Source organism: Lactuca serriola, chromosome 8 (genome assembly GCF_051521515.1).
Source record: "Lactuca serriola cultivar US96UC23 chromosome 8, Lser_US96UC23_V15, whole genome shotgun sequence".
Classification (NCBI taxonomy): Eukaryota; Viridiplantae; Streptophyta; class Magnoliopsida; order Asterales; family Asteraceae; genus Lactuca; species Lactuca serriola.
This window is the reverse complement of record NC_136415.1, coordinates 4,621,361-4,642,697: the sequence shown is the minus strand read 5'-3', so window position 1 is coordinate 4,642,697 and position 21,337 is coordinate 4,621,361.

The window sequence follows — 21,337 nt, the reverse complement described above, 5'->3', positions numbered from 1 at the left end:
CTACATCTTTTTTATTCCATAACCTTAATAGTTTTGAGAAATCTTCTTATGTAATGCATTCAAATCGATTATTTCATCGATTATTCCATAAGCTTAGAAGCGTTTTTTCTTGAACCTACACCACTCCAGTCCGAACACTGTGTACCATGTGAGCAAAATTACAAAAGTCTCTTGATTTAGGTCTGGTTTGTTTTTCTACAAAAGTACTTTTTAAGCTCTTTTACCTTCTGACGGATAGACGTTTTTCAAGTACACATCTTCTTCCGCAAACATAGAAAAAGATAAAAGACATTTAACCACTTCCAAAACAAACAACACATTAGTCTTGCAATTAAACCCATTAAAGCATTTTTGACAGAATATTCACGAAATTAGAAACAAAGACATCCAGAACCACCTAACAAGGTGGCATGCGAGCCGTTGGAGGAGTAAGATGATGCAACTGTTGGAGGAGTAAGATGATTCGTCGTTTTTAGGGTGTAGAAGTGGGCATGCGAGCTGTCGGACTTAACAAACAAAAAAGAACGACGACGCGTTCAAATGAAGGGGAGTTATTTGATGAAATTACATTATTGGTCCCTAACGTTTAACCTTAATGACATTTTCAACCGCAAACCCAAAAACGTCATATTCTAATAGCTTTAAGAATGTTATTTTAACCCTTGTACTAATTTATTTACCATTTTATGGATTATAATTGTGCTAATTAACCTAAATTAATTAAATAAATTATATTCTTGTTATTTATTAACTAATTCTTTTAAATATTAATTAACGCCCTTTTTATTTAGTTTCTTTAATTTACAGATATGTCGAAATCATTTTACAGAAGTAAATACTCTTTTATTTTATTAGCGGGAACTTAAAATAAATTTTAATTATATTGAGATGAAAATTAAAATTAAAATATAAATGACATTTTATGAAAATAACTAAAAGAAAAAGACATGAAAATAAGTAAAAGAAAAAGACAGTTAAAAAAGTTAACTTTAATTTCTTGAATATCATATTTAAATAATATATATTTTTTAATTTAATTTTAATTTATTTTATTTTATAATTAATATTGAATAATTATAAAATATGTAATTATACAACATTTACATTAACAGCTGCATTTAAGTTTTATCAATGCAGCCTTTGTAATAAAAGTTGTAATTATTAATAAAAAGATTTATACGTCTATCATAAATAAAGTTTTCCTATCTTAATTCTCGTCACTGCACACCGAACGTCTGATTTGGTGTATAGATCAAAATGGCAAGAACCCGAAGTGGAGTTGAAAATGCCAATACAAATAACAATCAGGAGCCTCAACCCCAAGTGATTGAGAAAGTACCGATGGTAGAAGCTGCACTTGAGCCAATCACAATGGCTGGAGTACAAGCCATGATTCGGGCTATGATGGCCGAACAGAGGGACGAGATGAGGCAGATGTTGCACGAGAATAGAGATGAACCTACGATTCCTGTTGAACAGCCTGAACTGAATGAGGGTCATTCAGAGGAAGGAAATTATAATAGAACTGTTGGTCAAGCTGAACCGCCTATGGTTAGGAGGAATAACCAAGAGGACAGAGTCGAGAGAAATAGATGGAATTACAAAGACTTTACGACTTACAAGCCGTCAACTTTCACTGGATAGGAAGATCCCATCGGAGTAATGGATTGGATATCGGAAATGGAATTAGCCTTCATGACATGTGGTTGCAAAGGCAAGCTACAAACCACATTTGAAATGCATCGGTTCAGAAATGGCGTTGTTCGCTGGTGGAACATTCTAGGGAAGACCCTAAGCCCTAATGAGCCACTGCAACTGACTTGGGAAGAGTTCTTGGTGCCTTTCAACCGCAAGTACTACTCGGCCAAAATCTGCTTGAGCTTGAGAACCAATTTCTAACATTGAAGAAGGGAAACATGTCCATCGATGAATACACCAATAACTTCACAGACAAAATGGAGTTTTCTTTGCGTATTGTCCCAGACGAGCTGAAAAAAATCGACAGGTACACAAATGGACTTCCATGGGAGTACATGGTGCCAGTACGTCAGACACTTACTCTGGAGGCAGCTATCTGGTCTGCCAAGTCTTTTGAGGAGATGATCAAGGGAAGAGCCGCCAACAAGGTTGAAATTGGTGAGAAAAGAAAGTTTGAAGGATCTTTAAGGTCCAACGAGAATAGAAAATTCTCGAAGTATGGAGGAGGAGGAGGTGAAGCAAGATGGTGCGATAAGTGCAAGAAGAAACACTTTGGAAAATGTGACGAGGAGGTGACATATATGAAGTGTGGAAAGTCTGGGCATTATGCCAATGAGTGTACATTCAATAAAAGGGTGTGTTACGAATGTAACGAAGAAGGGCACTTCAAAAAAGACTGCCCAAAGAGGGAAAGAGCTATAAAACCAAATGCACCACCAAGGCCAAAGGCAGGAGCATTCCAAATGATCCTCGACGAAGCAGGTGACAATGAAAGAGGTCAAGAGTGAGGATCTATATATCCTAAGATCGGGATAAAAGTAGCCATATAAATAGAATCATGTAGTGTAGCTTATTAGAGGCATAATATAGGGTAAACTTGAATGTCTATGTAATCGTTTCAAGAAATAATATAGACCCTAGTTATGTTATCTGATATGTTAAATGACTATGTAAAATTATTGAATGGTGACTTGGAAAATTGTGAGATAATACTTAGGACAAGTATGAGTAGGTGTGAATGGTGGTAGAGGCCTATACTACCGGAAGCACATGACTCGCACTTAGATCAGGGAAAGTCACAAGGTTACCACGAAGCTAGTAATTGATTCTGTTTTGTTCATGTCTGTCGTTACCATCGTTTCAGTAATGACTAAGAAAATGATTATTATTCCGACCCTAGTGGTCATATCATATCGAGTCCGACTAAGACGAGTATGTTACGTGGTTCAGAAAACCAAGATCGATGTAGCATCTGACTTAAGCCAGAAGATTGAAGTGAAAGTTAATCGAAGCGATCAATAGAAGTATTGCGACCATTGTTTAGGTAAAAAGCCTATATTACATTAGAACATGAAGAAAGCTATATTCTAGTATGGAATTTGACTCTAAAAGACCTGAGTCTAAGCATTGCATCATACGATGAGTGGTGATTAGAACATGACCCATCGGTCTGTTACAAGAATGGAAGGAAAGAACTTATCTTAAGTCTTTTCAGAAGAAGAATGAGTCTTCAATAAGGATTTTGTAACTCGAAGGTTAAGATTAAAGGTCCAGCGCGAGATAGAAAGCGGGTGCAAGGTTGACCACTGCCTGCAGTCAAGAAGTCCAAGAGTTAGATACTCATTTGAAGGAACATAGAAGTTACAATTTACCTAGGATAAAAAATAATAATAATAATACACGAAGTCATTATACTAGCCCTGTTTTTTGATGATCCCGGGACGTAATCATCCTAAGGGGGAGATAATTGTAACGCCTACAAAGTCGGGCTAGTCAATTTAGAGACGATTAGCGTCAAAAATGACTTTTTTATAGATTATTATTTATAAGAAATAATCTTAAATAAGTTTTAGTATATGTCACAAGGTTTCTGTACATATAAAGAACGCTGAAATCCGAGTTATAACGAAGAAGTTATGACTTGTCGAAGTTTCGCGACAAAACCGACACGACACCGGGAATTGTAATAAGTGAGTTTATGATAAATTACTATTTAGACTTAGGGTTCTAAATTAAAGTTTTACAGTATGTTTCCACCTTCACGTGGATATAAAGAACGTCAAAAACGAAGCTCGTATGCAAAAGTTACGGCCTTCCGAAGATGTAGCTGTCTGAGAGGATGATACGTGTCAGAAACCCTAATTTGACTGAGGTCACGACGTGAGCATAGCAATTCACAATGTGAAGATTCAAAATAGCACCATAGGATTGTTGTAGTGCTCAAAAGCCATCAATTTATTGGATGTTATTTATGTTTGATAACACGAGGATTATAGCGGATCTGTAGTCAGAGATTTATTCGTAGGTGCAGCTGTTTGAGATGAGTCTCCTCACTGTACTATGGGTCAATAGCACCAATGTCGGCCCATTTGGTTTATGTTATTGGAAGACCTGGGGGTGGCCCCTGACATTTAAATGAAAGACCCGGAGGTGGCTCCTGACAAATATGTATGCAAGACCAGAGTTTGGACTCTAGCAGTTAATTAGATAAGTAGTTATAGATTGTATGCTGGTTGTCATTGTGATGCTTGCATGGAAGACCAAGAGGTGGCTCCTAGAACTTGTCTGTAAGACCTAGGGTTTTGGCCCCCGGTCTGGCAAGAAAAGACCATGATACGGCTCGTGACATAATAACAAGACTGTGGTTGGCACATAGCACCTTCTATTGCATGTTTAATATGTATGACTCATATCTTATGTATGATATCTTATATTTTAGGGAACTCACTAAGCTTTGTGCTTACGGTTATTATTTATGGTTTGAGGTACTTCCAGTCCGAAATGGAAGGTCATGGGTTGATCGCAGTGCATACACCCATATTTTCCGCAACCTTGAGATTTTGGGATTATACTCTAATAACTGTTTTTATTATAAAATACCTTTAAGAGTTTGAATAAATGATAAATGAGTGTTTTGGTTGTTTTAAAAATGAATTTTTTACCTTCATATTTTGGGACGGTACAAGTTTTTTATACTATAATAACTGTTTTTATCATAAAATACCTTTAAGAGTTTGAATAAATGATAAATGAGTGTTTTGGTTGTTTTAAAAATGAAATTTTTACCTTCATATTTTGGGACTGTACAAGGTGGTATCAGAAACTTGTTTTGAGGGATTTGGGCATACTCTTGGGTGTTCCTAGACTCAAACTGAGGGTTTGGTGAAAAGTTTCATAAAATAAATGTTTTATTAAATGGGTTTTTAATAAAAGAAAGGGTGTGATGCGTGCAATCGGTCGAGCTCAAGTAAGTGGTTCCCAGAATACCAATACATGTTTATTATGATATATAATATGATTATGAGAAATAGATGCTAGATTAGGGAAAAGGATTTGCTCAGGATTTTATGATGGAAGAGATTCCTTTATATGCTTGATTATATGAGCTTTTAGAATTGCATGCTAGCATGGTTTTCAGATAAGTGGATAAAATAGCTTGATTATTGTATGCTGCTTAGATTTTTCATTGCCTGAATGCTGCTTTCTTTGTGCTTTGTGGGACTCTTAGTGATGTGGATCAACTACTAAGTGAATATGCTAAGTCACATGTGGCACATGTTAAATAATCTCAGAGTGATAGATCTAACCGTATTGCACAACTCTCGTCTGAGTCCAACTATTCTAAGGTTGAGTCTTTTACTCGAATGATTATTTGATCTCTGTTTCATGTGAATATATTCAGGAGGTAGTTAGTACACATTTATGGGAGCCTATCAGTAGTTGAGGGCAGGGTGAGGTCGAGAACCTAGGAAAGCCTAGGAAATGCTTCTATGGGTTTAGTTGCGTTGTTTAGCGACTAAAGGGTGCATCAGTTTGAGAAGGTGAATTAGAGGATTCGGGACGATTCTTGAGAAAAGTATAAATATGTGTGGAAGGTATTCTTGCACTCGTACTATTGAAAGCACATGGTCCATACTCGAATAGGGGAGAGTCTTGGAGAATCTAGGAAGCTTGTGGGATGAGGATTCTTGTGTATGTTTTGAGCTTTTGCATGTTGTATTTCAGTTTGATGATGAACACTCAGGAAGGAGGTTATGGTTATGGTTCTAGATCAGGTGCATGTACCCATTCGATTATCGATTAGATGCGGGAGTTCATCTCATCGAAGTTTACCTGCGGTATTTTGGAGCAGACTCCTGTGATCTTTGGTATGATCAAGGAGGGGATTCTGGAGATTTTGGATGAGCACTTAGGCGCGTTTTGTGCTGAGGTTATGGCTATCATTGGATATCACACTCTTTCTTTCCGCGAGTTATGTGCGTGTGGAGCTCCCTCGTTCCATGGGGAGAATGAACCCATTGCCAGTAGGATATGGTTAGCGGATATGGCTAACGCGTTTAGGATGAGTTTTTGTCTCAAGGAGTCGAAGGTCATATTTGCTTCCTGCCTTTTGAAAAACAAGGCACCGGATGATTTTTCGACCAGGTTCCGAGTTGAGTTTGGACCAGTGATTGAGGTGCAACAGTTGGTGCGAGAGTTTCAGGATCTCTACCAGACTACTGAAACTGTGGGATTCTAGTTTTGATGTTTTTTGTGTGTCCTAAAAGATATATTTCCATCAAACAATACCATCCCTTGCTCGGTATATGAGGCAAAGAAGTAGCTAAAAGGAGTATGTTTACAATATTAAAAGGTTCATGCATTTGAAAATGATTGTGTTCTATTCCGGAAAGAACATAAGGACGCTTCTCAATGTCCAACTTGTGGCACATCTCGTTAGAAGAAGAACACCAAAAAATGAACCTTCAAAAGTTTTGTGGTATTTTCCTATCATCCATAGATTTAGAAGAATGTTTTCATCACCGCAAATTTTACATGACTTAACTTGGCATGAACAAAGTCGGGTCAATAATGGGAAGCTAACTGATCCTCATGATATCCCTTCTTGGAAGCTTGTTGATAACACGTGAAAAGGATTCTGACAAGAAAAATCGAATCTTAGATTAGCATTTTCTGCTGATGGTATCATTCCTCACAAGTCATTAAGTTCCGAGGATAGTTGTTGTTCGGTTATCCTAATAACATATAATCTACCACCTTATTTGTGTTTGTCAAGCAAATTCATGATGTTGGATTTATTGATACTAGGGCCAAACTATCCAATTTGGTAACAATATTGATGTTTACTTTGCACCATTGATATAAGATCTAAAATTCTTATAGGAAACTGGCATTGAGACATTTGATGCTTATAAGAAAGAATACTTCAATATAAGAGCAATATTACTTTGGACTATAAGTGACTTTCGCACATATCGTAATCTTTCGGGGTGTGCTACCAAAGGGTATTATGATTGTCCAATTTGTTCCAAGAATACCTGTTCACAATGGTTGCCAAAGTCCAAAAATGTTGGGGTTATATTGTGTTGTGTCAATTATTGTATTGTTTTATCTTTTGTAACGAGTTGGACCTGTCCACCCGATATTAATGTGCTAGTGTTAGAGTATAAATAGTGCATGCATGCACCGTGTTTTGTTAATCATCTTGTAATCCTACTCTACCTTTATAGTAGCTTTTCTTAATCGAGCTATTCTAAGGCAATGCTTTTAATCATTTAGCACAACTTTGATCTCCATTCTTGGTGGTTGATTTCTCTACCTGTTTTGAATCTATCGATCTTATAAGTATTATTCTTATCAGTTGGTATCAGAGCGGGAGACTATGTAATCTATACGCATCTCTTCTGTAAAAAGAACTATTATGCTTTTCGCTTTTATTGGATCTATTCGCTGTCGTCTTCATCATTTTTAACGACTATTGACATTGAATCTAGATCTTGATTCTACCCTAAACTCAATTTCAGTTTACACATCTGGTTCATTACAAGTTTTTATTGAATCGAAATCATGCATTTAGTAGTTTCTCTTACTCTTTCATTCAACCTTTCCAGCATTATTGGTTCTACAACAAGAATCCCGATTCTTTTTGCGCATGAATATGAGGTGTGGGCGCTACACTTTGAGGATTACATTCAAGGACTTGAAGATCATGGTTCCTTGATATGGGAAGCCATGATGATGCAGGCGTTTGAACATACTGGTACAGGAAAAGCTGTTAAAACTCAATTCGATTACAATAATCTTCTTCTTGAAGTAAAAGATTTCCTACAGGATGAAAAAGACAAGCTAATCAGTAATGTAAAGGCGATGAGGAGAATCAGATTCGCTTTGCCTCCAGACACCTTTCATCTAGTGAGTGCCTGTGAGACAACAAAAGAGATACGGGACAAGCTAAAAGAACTCTATTCTAGTGATGTTGATCTTGAGCATTCCATTCAAACGCTGCTTCTCTCAGAGTTTGGAGCCTTTGTCCAAAAGCTTGAGGAGAAACTTGACTAAATGTTCAACCGGTACAATCATCTTTTAAGCAGAATGGTGAAAAATAAAATTGGACGCGAACTGATTGAACAAAAGGTCACATTCATGAATGGCTTGAAGCCAGAATATAAAGTTGTGGTGTCAACAGTTAAAATGCATGAGCAGTTTAAAACCTACACTTTAGCGAAGCTTGTGGGAATTCTTAGGTCTCAGAAGGATGAAGTTACAAAAGAAGCGAAGATTGTTTCTGGATGGGTTCTTCGACATTAGTTGCAAAGAACAAGCATGTTGTAGAAGAAGAAAGTTTAGAGATGGACCTCTCAAATTGTGAACTCTAAAAGGAGGATTATGCACTGATGGTGTCAAACCCTGGAAGTTCGCCAAAAAGAACTTTGGACGCAACAAAAACAGAAAGTGGCAAGGAAGTTACAGCTCTGAGAAGCCAAAGGGTAGAGTGTCAACCATTCTAAAAAAAAGAAGTGAAGAATGATAACAAGCTGATAGGAGATTCTGGATATGACTGTAATTACTGTCATGGAAAGAATCATTTAGCAAAACAGTGTATGTTGAAAAGGCTCAATGAGAAGAAGGATGAAGGAGAAGAAAAAGATGAATCTTACTATCTTCACAAGATAGAGGAGCTCAAGAAAAGGAAGAATGTTGATAACGCTAAACCTGCTTTCATTGTGCAGGAAAATGATGACGAATTCAAAAGCGTTAAAGACTGGTCAACTGACTCGGAGGATGACGAGGTTCGCAGACCAACACATGGCAAGTGATTCGTTGTGAAGGATGGTGCTTCAGAGTACGAGGGAAAATGCTTCATGGTTAACAATAATGTTTCAGAGCAAAGGGGATATACTTCATAAGATTATAATCAAGGTAAACTCCATTCTCGAATCTTTAAATATTCCTATCTCTAGGTATGAAATTGAGTTAAATGATTTAAAATCCATGGTTTCTAGTTTAACTGGTAGTTTAAAGATACTAACTTAACTGATCAAATCAGCAGGGAAACATCAAATAGTGAGGAAAGGCGGATGTGGATTAAGAAGTTAGAGCCAGATTTATCTAGGTCTAGAGATGATTTAATTTATTCGCTACGAGAAAATTTAGGGCTTTTGAAAAAACAAAATATTTTTGGTTTCATTGCTAAACGTTTTTACTCTAATATCACTCGGCTGCACATTGATTGTGAAATAGGGAAGAAAATCCATAAAATGATTTTGCCCTTTCTAGAAATGAAAGAGGACGAAATCGATGCAGACTATTTCAAATGCGAATCCATCGTGTCATCTGATGAAGTCTCTGATGCTTATAAAATCGGACTGGACAAAATTTAATCTTATATACAGTCCAAAGGGCATAAGAACATGCTAAAACAGATTTTGAGCGAAAAAGTTAAAGAGCAAATTAAATCTGATACTTTACAAAAATTTGACTCTTTATGCACTAAATTGAGTTCAGCTAATACACTTGACATTGAAAATGTATCTGAATTTGATGATGATAGTGACATGAGTGAGATCTCTGTGGGGGATCAGGTTGATTGCTCAGAACTTCTTAAAAGCAAACTAAACCTGCGAAAAATTTGATTTCTAAAAATTCAGTTGAGTACGTTCGCATGTCTGAAAATGGTTCAAAATTTCTTAAAAGAAAAGGCAACTGTTTTCCCAAAGGTTCAAATTGTTCCGAACCAAGTCTTTGAAACCTCAGGTGTTAACAAAATTCAGACCAAAGAACTATCGTCCCTCGTAGAAGAAGACAACGCTGATGGGTGCGATGAATTTTTCTGGTCTACCCCTATTGACAATGCAGGTAAAACCAAAGGTCTCTCAGAAATGACCTCTTGGACGACGAAGGGAAGATATGTGGCAGAACCTTTGAACAAAGTTACTTCTTGCTACGAAACAGTAAGTCCAAGTGGAACCAAGAATGTTCCTACTTATATGTCATCTAAAAAGTCTGAAACCCCTGTGAAAAAGCCAAAACCTAGGGCTAATCTTCATAAGTCTGCTGAGCAATTCTCTACTCAAAAATGTCAAAGAAATGCTAGATATAATAAAAATCTAAAAGAAAGAAAGCATTTATGGCAATCCAAAAATCCTAACTTTGTTCATCAAGAAAAATTAGCAAATCTGAGTGCGAAAGTATCCTCAAATCCGAATCCTAAAAGTTCTTCAAAAACTCAATCATCTTCATCTCCGATTTCAAAAACAAAAGTTTCTCAAAAACCCATATTTTCAAAACAAGCAAAATATTTTGCTAAAAACAAAACCTAATGTTTCACAATCTGCCAAAATATCAAAAGATACAAAGGGGAAAGGAAAGGTTGGTTCGGAGTCAAAAATTCATTCCAAAGACTTCGAATCATACTTGAAAAAGGAAAATATGGTTGAGAAAAGGATTGTCAAGCAACGAATTAAAGATAATAAAAGACACACCTCTTTTTAAAAGAATCCTAAAGATGAAAGGATCGTTGTTTTTAAAATCACTAAGAAAGATAATTCCACTCTGATTAAACGATCTTACTTGGTTGATGAAGCAATAACATTTCCTGTGTCTATGAAAACCTCACGTGGACCCAAACAACTTTGGGTTCCTAAATCTCTTTGATTTTTGTAGGTAATGCATGACGAGCAGTTTGACTCCGGATGGTACATTGATAGTGGTTGCTCGCATCACATGACAGGAAGGAAGGAAGAATTGAGAGAGTTCAGATCACTGAAGGATGGAGGGAGAGTCAAATATGGAAATAAATCTCTTGGGGAAATTCAGGGCTATGTAATAATTACGAATGGAGAATTCTCTATTCGAAAGGTATCCTATGTGGAAGGCCTACAACAAAACCTAATCAGTGTATCATAATTGGTTGTAGGTACAGATTTGAAAGTGTCGTTCGACGATGAGGGATCTGAAATAATCGAGAAGAAATCCAAAATAGTGTTGTTGAAGTCCAAGCAAAAAGGAGAGATATATCCACATAATCTAAATCCCATCAAAAGAAAGTCGACCATATGCCTTCTTACGAAAGCACCTTCGGATGATAGTTGGCTTTGGCACCGAAGGCTATCACATCTCAACTTTAAAGACATCAATAAACTCATACTTGGTGATCATGTGTGAGGGCTACATTTGCTGAAGTTTGAGAAGGGTCATCTCTATGCAGCCTTCGAACTAGGGAAGCAAAGCATGAAGAGTCATCCAACAATCATAAACACTAAAGTGATTGAGCCACTTGAGCTTTTACATATTGATCTCTGTGGGCCATCTGCCATCGAGAGAATTGGTGGTAATAAGTAAAGTTTAGTTATTGTTGACGATTTTTCCGGATTTACATGGGTGTATTTTATTAAGAAGAAATCAGAAGCAACTCTTAAGCTCAAGGACTTTATAAAGCAGATCGAGCTTCAACTATGAAAGTTGGTTCGTAACATTCGCAGTGATAATGGTTCGGAGTTCTAAAACCATGCGTTTGAAGAATTCCTAATTGAAAAAGTAGTAGCTCACAAATTTTCAGCTGCTTACACTCCTCAACAGAACAAGGCTGTTGAAAGGCGAAACTGATCTTTGTGTGAAGCTACAAGAACCATGCTATCATTTGCGACCTTGTCACTCTATTTTTGGGCAGAAGCTATCGGCACAGCCTGTTTCACACAAAACCGATCTTTCCTGAATAAAAGATTTTACATTACCCCTTATGAAATTATTAATAAAAGATAACCTAATGTTAAGTTTTTTCATGTCTTTGGTTCCGGGTGCTTTATCTTTAATTCTAAGGAACAAAGGAACAAATTTGATGAGAAAGTTGACGAAGGAATTTTCTTGGGGTATTCTTTAACGTCGAAGGCATATCGGGCTCTGAACAAGAGATCAAGAAGAATCGAAGAGACCTACTATTTCACCTTTGCTGACACTTATCTTAAGAAGTATCAAAAGATTGACTCTCAATCAGAGGAAATTTTTCCCGTGAAATATCCGATGACAATTCCTCTCTCTAGCCTTTATGAGGAATTCATGAACTTCTTTGACGAACCAGAAAAAGCGATCTCCTTAGAATCCAAAGCAGCAGATAACAAGGAAGACGAGTTGAAAAAGATTATTGCTGACGCTGCGAAAGATATTGAACACGAGCCTCCCACACCGAAAGACTTTGAAATTCCCTCTCGACCACAAGCTGCGAATGCTCCACCGTAGGGGGAGGGTTTCACTTCAACCTCTTCATCTCATACACCTTTTCAGGGGGAGAATGGAACCCCTAAAATCAGCTTAGAACCACCATTCCAGGGGGGATTCAACTCCGAATGAAGAGCCAAATCCATCATTAGAGGGGGAGAATGAGAATACAAATGATAATTCAGATGCTTAATCTGAATTTGAAGAAATAAATGATGAAATGGATCCATCTTATGATCCAAACTATCCTCCTCTAACCAAATGGACCAGGGATCATCCCAAAACACAAGTAATCAGAGAAGCCTCTGCATGAGTTCTTACAAGAGCACAACCAAAGGCAAATCAAACTGCATTATTCTCCAAAAGGGATTTTGCATCTTCAATTTGTTTATCTCCAAAATTTTTCCAAAAAACGTTAAGATTGCTCTTGATCATTCAGATTGGGTGCAAGAAATGCAGGAGGAGCTCAATGAGTTTGAACAAAACAAGGTTTGGAGGCTAATTCTCACTCCTAAGGATGTTTATGTCGTTGGTCTTAAATGGTTTTTCAGAAAGAAGCTCGAAAAAGAGGGCAATGTTATCCGAAACAAGGCGCGTTAGTCGTAAAAGGGTATTGCCAAGAAGAAGGGATTGACTATGAGTAAACTTTCGCACCAATAGCAAGGTTGGAGTCAGTTCGCATCTCTCTGGCATATGCAGCACATAAGAACTTTGAAGTCTATCAAATAGGTGTTAAGTGTGCCTTTTTGAATGGGGAATTAGAAGAAACAGTGTATGTGGAACAACCACCTGGAGTCATAAACGAAAAATATCCAAACCACTGTTACATTCTTGACAAAGCAGTTTATGGTCTGAACCAAGCTCTACGAGCCTGGTTACTAGATTTTTAAAACAATCTAAATTTAAACAAGGCTCGGTTGACCAACCTTCTTTCACAAGAAAGATGGTGACCATTTGATGATCCTCCAAATCTATGTTGATGACATCATTTTCGGATCTACTAATCCTAGATTAACTGTTGAGTTCCGAAAGTTGATGGAAACGACATTTGAGATGAGCTCAATGGGTCCGATTAACTTTTACCTTGGTTTGAATATAAGACGGAGTCAGGAAGATATCTTTATCAACCAGGACGCTTATACGAAGACATTACTTGTGAAGTTTGGAATGGTGGGAGATTCAAAGGTGAAGGTTCCAATGGCATTCAGAACTAAGCTAACACCGTCTTTGGACAAACTAGCTGCAGATATGACACTCTATTGTCAAATGATAGTGTCATTGATGTATTTAACTGCTAGTCATCTGTACATTATGTTCTCTGTTTGCTATTGTGCCAGGTTTAGGCAAATCCTCATGAACCCCACTTAACTGTTGTGAAGAACATCTTCACGTATCTAAAATGAACATCCTCGTTCCAAATTTGGTACCCATCTAGTACGGGGTTCTTTGTGAAAGCATTCTTTGATGCTGATCTCGGAGGTTGCGATCTTGATCGCAAAAGTAAAACTGGAGGATGTCAATTTCTTGACGGTAAACTCGTCAGTTGGCAATCAAAGAAACATATATGCGTCTCACTATTGCTTGCTGAAGCTTAATATATTGCAGCTGCATCTTGTACCTTGCAGGTGATATGGATTCAATGTTAGTTAAGGGACTATGGCATAAACATGAAAAGAATACCCTTATACTGTGATTTAGAAAGCGCCATTCGCATCTATCACAACCCAGTGCAACACTCCAAGACCAAATACATCGCACTGAGGTATCACTTTATTAAAGATCACGTGGAAGATGGCAATGTTGAGATTCATTTTGTTAGAACCGTTGATCAAATGGCTGACATCTTTACTAAAGCCTTAGCAGAACAAACCTTTAATCGCATTCTACAATGCTTTGGGATGATTGAAGTTGAATCAGTTCTGAAACCAACTTCGCACTAGGAAAGTATTGATTGAACTGCGAATGGGTGCGAACGCTCGTAGTGATTCGCAATCAATTGTTCAAACTACGAATGGGTGCGAACACTCATAGTGATTCGTAGTCTACTGTTCATCCGCGAACGCTCGTAGTGGCTCACAGTCCACTTTTCATTCGGAGGTTCGGAACTTCATGTATACTTTTTTATATTTCGTGCGTTTTTACTTATTTAATTTTTATGTTTTTATTTCTTTTTCAGAAAATTCATAATCCAAAAATATTTTTTGTTTCTATTTTTCTTTCTTTTTAGAAAATTCAAAAATATTTTTTTTCTGTTTTTTATTTCTTTTTCAGAAAACTCAAAACTCCAAAAGTATTTTCTATTTTTATTTTTCTATATATAACATCAAAATAATAGACAATTGATCAGGACTGACAAATCATATCATGATACTCTTAATTACGAATGATGGGGCAGGTATTGAATTTCTAATCTTTACACTAGTTAAGTGTCCCTAGAAGCATGCTGCAACATGTAGTCTGAAGCCTCTGAGACTCTATGTTTGAAGCCTTAATGAATTGATAATACCAATCATTTCTCCCCATCAAGATGATATTCATATAAGTCATTGCACTATCTTACTCTTCTCACATTGAGTTAAGAGTTGACTGTTTGGTCATTTTCGTATAGTAGAGGTACATTTCTCTTCGGAACCATCTCTAATATCTCTCCAACACATTCGTTTCCATACTCGTAACCCTTGAGACTCTCAGAAATTACCATTGAGGTTTACGGTTGCACCATTTATGTGTTTATGATCTTAAATGCGTTATAACCACGAATTGAGTGAAACCCAAAATCCAACACATATTTACGCATTGACGGTGTACAATTTAAATGTTCTAGATTAATCACCATGGAATTGACGAAACTCCAATTTTGTTGTTCGTACCTTGAAATCTCTTTTTATTTTTATGAGATCTTCATGAAATGGTCTAGAACTAAGACTTTTCTACCAATAAGATCTAGTTTTTATTTTTCTTGAGATTTCTATATTATCCAACCACTCAAAATTTTTCCAAAGCATATTGGTTCTTATGGCTACACTGGTTAGACAAGGACTTCATACGAACCTTCGGACTTATATTGAGTTTCCAATTAGTTGAAGAGGAAGCCACCCCTTTCGCCTTATTAAAAAGAACCCTTTCACTGTTTCTCAACAAACAGATGATCATAATTCAACAGGACGCCATACAAGCACTTCAAAGTCTCTCTTGACTGTGAAGGAAGAGAACGTTGCCTTGGATCCATCTGCTTTATGTATTTAATGACATCACTAGAATCCCTTATAGAACTTGTTTTATTTCTTTATCTTTGGTACACTCTTGCATGAAGATCCTTGTGATTTTCAAAAATGTGGTTCGTTGTCTTAATGGTTAGTTTTAGGTTCGGAGTACAGTAAATGGTGCTCAATTGCGAAAGTAAGAAACTGAAAAAGTAAGCAACTGTGAAAGTTTTCAACCGAAACAACGATATTTAATGGATAAGATTGCGATCATGGTGCGTGGAAATTTCAAAATGATGTTGACATCACGCCGCATGACACACACCAACCTGTCACACTTTTCAAGGCTACTTTATCAGGATTTCAAAGAGCCAAACATCGGTTTTTCTCTCTCCAATCGTACTGTATAAAAGGAAATTCAACGGTTCAATTTTATTTACCGCTTTCAAAGTTATTAATCCTCCGACGAAAGAAAACCCTTTTCTCTCTCAGTTACTGTTTACCGTCTTCTCCGACCAATTCAATGGCCACTTCATCTGAAACTCATTCTGTTGCGGGTCAGACTGCATCGTCAAGTTTATTGGGTATCAAGGCCAACCAAAACCTAATTCTTGATCTTGATCCATCGAAGTATGACACGTTTTTGCGTCTTCTCATCGAATGTCTTTGTCATTCTCCACCGGTACCAGCGCTTACCATGTCTGAGGCGGTTCCCTTAGTTCATCTATCCAAGGCATATTCTACTTCTAGCTATTAAGAATGGGAAGCTATGATCACTTATGAGATTGACAACCAGAAGACCAACATTACCAAAACCAGGTTCTGTCGACTACTAGGTTTTTCTCAAGGTCGCGATTTGGTCAATCCTGAAACCATCTCCAACTCTGCTCTTCTGGATATGTTCTACAATGTGGGATATCGTGAATACCTAGCTGTCATCTCCAAATTCAAGAAACCTAACCTTCTTCCTATGTGGAATGGTTTATTTACTCTGCTCTTCAAGAGTTTTTCAGAGAGAGTGACTGGGTCAGACAGTTCTAGTAAGCTTTTTGTTACCATTATGTATGGTGTTTATTCAGGGGTTAATCTGGACTATGGATTAGTTCTTTGGACTCAGCTTGTCCAGAGTACACTTTCTGTCACAAGGCACACAAAGATTTCTTGTGCTAGATTTTGGTCCATTGTTGTTCACAGGGCCATCAATCACCTAAATATTTCGGTGCTCGAAGGTTCAAGTGTTGCTGATATTCCCATCTTTCACAACTCAAACTTTATCGTGGCTGATAGTTCAAGATTCTTATTTATTGGTTCAATTCCTGAATCGATGCTTCAGAATGTACCTGATGACAGTGCAGTCATTCAAGCCTATCACAGCCAACCAGCTTCAGGTCCTCGTCCATTGACCGCTGCAGTGTGAGAAGTTCTTGCGGAGGCCGATAAGTCAAAGAAAGGGGGAAAATAAAAACGAAGGCTGGACCTTCCGGACCTACACAAACTCTGAAGAAAAAGAAGCAAACCACTCGCAGGCAACGAACTCCAACTATAAGTGCTGAGGGTGATTCGCAGTCCAACACCATCTTGGACATTCGCAGTCCATAGCAAGTCTAACACGAACATGGTGATACAGCTGCGACTTCGCATCCTATGGTTTCGAAAGCTACAACTACGAATCCTGAGGTAACCTTTACTATGCTAACTTCAGTTCCAATTTCTGATGATTTCTTTCAAGATTTTTCTCCACCGTCACCCACTGCTACAACAACACCGATCTCAATTGCTCCTTGCCCAAATGTTTCTATGGGTGTTTCGCAACCTCAAGCTTTAATTCCATCATCTACTCCATTATTCACGGACTCTACAACAACTACAACAACAACCACAAGTTAGCCAGCAATCACTATCAATGTATCTGATACGGGGGTAAGGGCTTCTGGTATTTATGTTGGAATAGAGTCCACTCCCATCTCACCACTGTGTCAAAATGATCCAGACACCGTATTTAGTGATGAATGGGACGCATTTGAGGATTTTTCATTTTAATCCTTTCAATGTGCAACCGGAGAGTGATGAAGATGATGCTCCCATGACTGCAAAGCAGTTCATGGAACTGAACTCCAAGCTGGACTACTAATTAAGTCCTCTAAACCCTTGTCAAATGATGAATACTCTCAGGCCTCTGTCAAAGCCTTTTTGGAAACGCCTACAAAGGAGCATGATTCCAACCTTGCTCTCACCAATAAAGCAAATGCAGATTCTGCCCATACTTGCTAGGATACGACCGAAAAAGTCGCAAAACTAATTTCTGATGCTCAAGCCTTTATGGGTACTTTCCATACATCCTTTGAGTCAAACACCACGAAAGCAAATCAGGTGATTTCCAATCTTGGAAGTTTTCTAAACACTGAAAGGATGCTCTTGAGAAGGTTCACATATCCATTCAATTGAACAATGCCGAGTTTTAGACTTCCATCTCTTCCAAAATCGACAAACTTCAGGTTGATTTAGCTCATGAAAACAAGATCATGGATGAGCTTGCTATGAAAATTGAGCGTGTGAAGGTTCTTTTAGTGAAGTTAACCACTGCCAATAACCGGATTGCTGATTTGAAGTTAGAGAATGCTGTCATTCACAGCTCTGTTAGTGATGTGAATGTCGAGTTGCACAATCTGATTGAAACTCGCAACTCTCTTCTAACAGTCTCGGTTCGTCAAAATCTTGCAGAAAAATTACAGCCTATCTTCTCCATGTTAGATAAAATCCATGGTGTTTCAGAATCTTCCATTCCAAAACAAAGGGGAAAAGCAACGAAAGAGGCAAAGAAGGTGACAATTGAAAACGTTAAGAAACAAGCTGGTGGAGGTGATGATCAAGAACAAAAGCCCAAAATAAATTAACCGAAGGTTAATGTAGCTCCGAGTTCGAGAGGCAAAGAGAAGCTATTTGATGATATTGAAGAGGAAGAACCTGATGAAAATGAAAAATTGTGAAGGAAGGTTCGTGAAGCTAAAATAGATGAAAATCATCGTATAGTAAGAGAAGTTGAAGAGAAAGAAAGGCTTGCTCGTGAAGCAGAGGAAACCTTGAAAGCTCAGAAAACTATCTTTCCTCTGTGGACACTTGAGCGAATTCTGAAGAAGCCGTCGAAAATCCGAACGTTTACTGGCTAGAGCCTGTTGGGTCATTCAACTTAGAGAATTCTTTGGATTTACAGCTTGATATGCCCATTACTCCGAAGGCTTTTCTCTTTCGCAATTTTGACACGATAGCGAACGTTTCTCCGGCTGAAAAAGGTGTTGATCCGGCTCTATGTTTGTTTTATCTAAAGCACATGAGGCCACAATACGAAACGTGGAGCTCAAAGAAGATTACTATTGTTAAGGTGTATGCGCCAATTGAAACTGAGAGCTTTGTCAATTCTCGTTTCAAGGTTGCTCGTAGGGTTGTGAGTTCAACTCACAAATTTACTCTCGCAGATCTGCACTGCTTCAACCCATTCAATTGGATTTCTCTGTTACATCTACTAATGAAGGATCAACAAAAGTTCGAGCATATCATTGCACATCTGAAACGAATGTTGGTCTGTTACATTTAAGAGTTTGCTAAGATGGATGTGGAGATTGAAACTGTTCTACACAAGAAACCCATTATTCTCCCCAAGGAGCCTTCGAAGGACCTTAAACGATGAAGTTGGGGAGGATACGAAAGAAGGATTAGAGCATCGCATTTTAGATATGAGAGAAGCCAGATATGAACTTTCACAGAGTCTGCTTCAACTTGCCAAACAAACATTTATACTCCTCTTCCTGTCTTGAGTACATCTTGGATTTCGTAAGTCAAAATAAAGCGAACAGTGTTGCAGACAAGAAGTGTTATTCGAACATGATCAATTGGTATTTCCTAGTTCGCAAGTATTTACTGGGAATAATGTCGAACCTGCTCAAAGTTCAAAAGCGACAACATCAATGAAGATCTACCTTCCTTATTGACATAAAGGGGGAGATTGTTGGGGTTATATTGAGATGTGTCAATTATTGTATTTTTTATCTTTTTTAACGGGCTAGGCCTGTCCACTCGATATTAATGTGCTAGGGTTAGAATATAACTAGTGCATGCATGCACCGTGTTTTGTTAATCATCTTGTAACCCTACTCTGCCTTTATAGTAGCAGTTCTTAATCGAGCTCTTTTAAGGCAGTGCTTTTAGTTATTAAGTACAACTTTGATCTCCATTCTTGGTGTTTGATTTCTCTACCTATTTTGAATCTATCGATCTTATAAGTATTATTCTTATCCAAAAAAGTATGCTTCCTTGGGCATAGAAGATTCCTCCCACGTGAACATCATTTTTGTAAAAGAAAAAAACATTTCAACAATCAACAAGAGAACGATTTTATAAAACAACCACCATCATGTGAAGATATTTATGACTATATTGCGGGATTTGATAATACATGGGGTTAAGAAGATAAAGTCAAAGAAAATAGGATTCAAGAAGATAAAGTTAAAGAAGATTAATTCAAAGAAGGGAATGTTAAAGAAGAAAAAAGAAAGTATCGATGTGACAGCTAAATTTTGGCATAAAAAGTTAATTTTTTACCTTGAATATTGGAAGAAGTTTCTTGTACGTCATCAGTTAGATGTCATGCACATAAGAAAAAAATGTGTCCGAGAGTATTTGTGGGACAATGTTGAATTTGCCTCACAAGACGAAGGATGGATTTAAAGCACGACAAGATCTTGAAGAGTTGGGCATTAAGACTGAGTTACAAAGTCAACAAAAAGGGGGATCGACATTGGCTTCCTCCTGCATGCTACACATTAAATACCTTAGAGAAACAACTATTTTATGATACTTTCTCTAACATAAAATTTCCTCATGGGTGTTGCTAAAATTTAAAGAAACTCGTGTCAGATGATGTTTCAAATATGAATGATTTGAAGTCTAATGATTGTCATGTACTAATGCAACAACTTCTTCCTTTTTGCAATCAAAGGGGTGTTAGAGTGAAGGTGATGAGAACAATCATAAGTTTGTGTCATTTTTTCAATGAGTTGTGTAGTAAAATTGTTGATGTTAGTAAGCTATGTAAGATGAAAAGTAACATCGTATTAACTTTATGTTTGTTAGAGAAGTAATTTCCTCCTTCATTTTTCGATGTAATGATTCACCTGATGGTGCATTTAGTTAGAGAGGTGAGTTTATGTGTCCCAGATCATTTTAGCCTATTATGCTATGAAGATCAAAGAGCTGAAAGCAAGGTCTAAGAATATATCTCTGGTTGCAAATAATTTAAGTGAAGATGAGGGAACTTATCAAATCTTGTCGTCTGGATCTAATGACGAAGAGATGCGTCACCCGACGCACGATGTCATATTTGCAAAGCATCAAGATGAACAAGTTGTTGTAACATCCAAATTTTCAAACCAAAATTTTAATTAAAAAATAAAAGTATTTATTCAAATTACAACTTCAAATATCTAGATAAAACCATTTGATTCAAAAACATTTATTAGAGTATCGTCAAAAATTATAAGCCTCCAATAGATGCGATGCAATCTAACCGTGCCCCTCCTTTAATATAAGAAAACCTGAAAACATTTCAACCACAACGTAAGCACAAATCTTAGTGAGTTTCCCAAAATACCACGTACCATACAAATGGTCCCAGCCCAACGTGTAAATAGCCCCAACCCAACGTACATACAAATGGACCGAACACAATCATGTAAATGGGCCTAATCCTACATATAATAAATGGGCCCATCCCAACATACAAACAAATGTGCCCAACCTAACATATAACAATGGTCCCAACCCAACATCTAATAAACGGGCCCAACCTAATATATAATAAATGGGTCCAACCCAACATTCATATAAATAGGTCCAACCTAATCTTGTATATGGGCCTGCCAATTGGGAATAACCCAACCGGTAGAGGC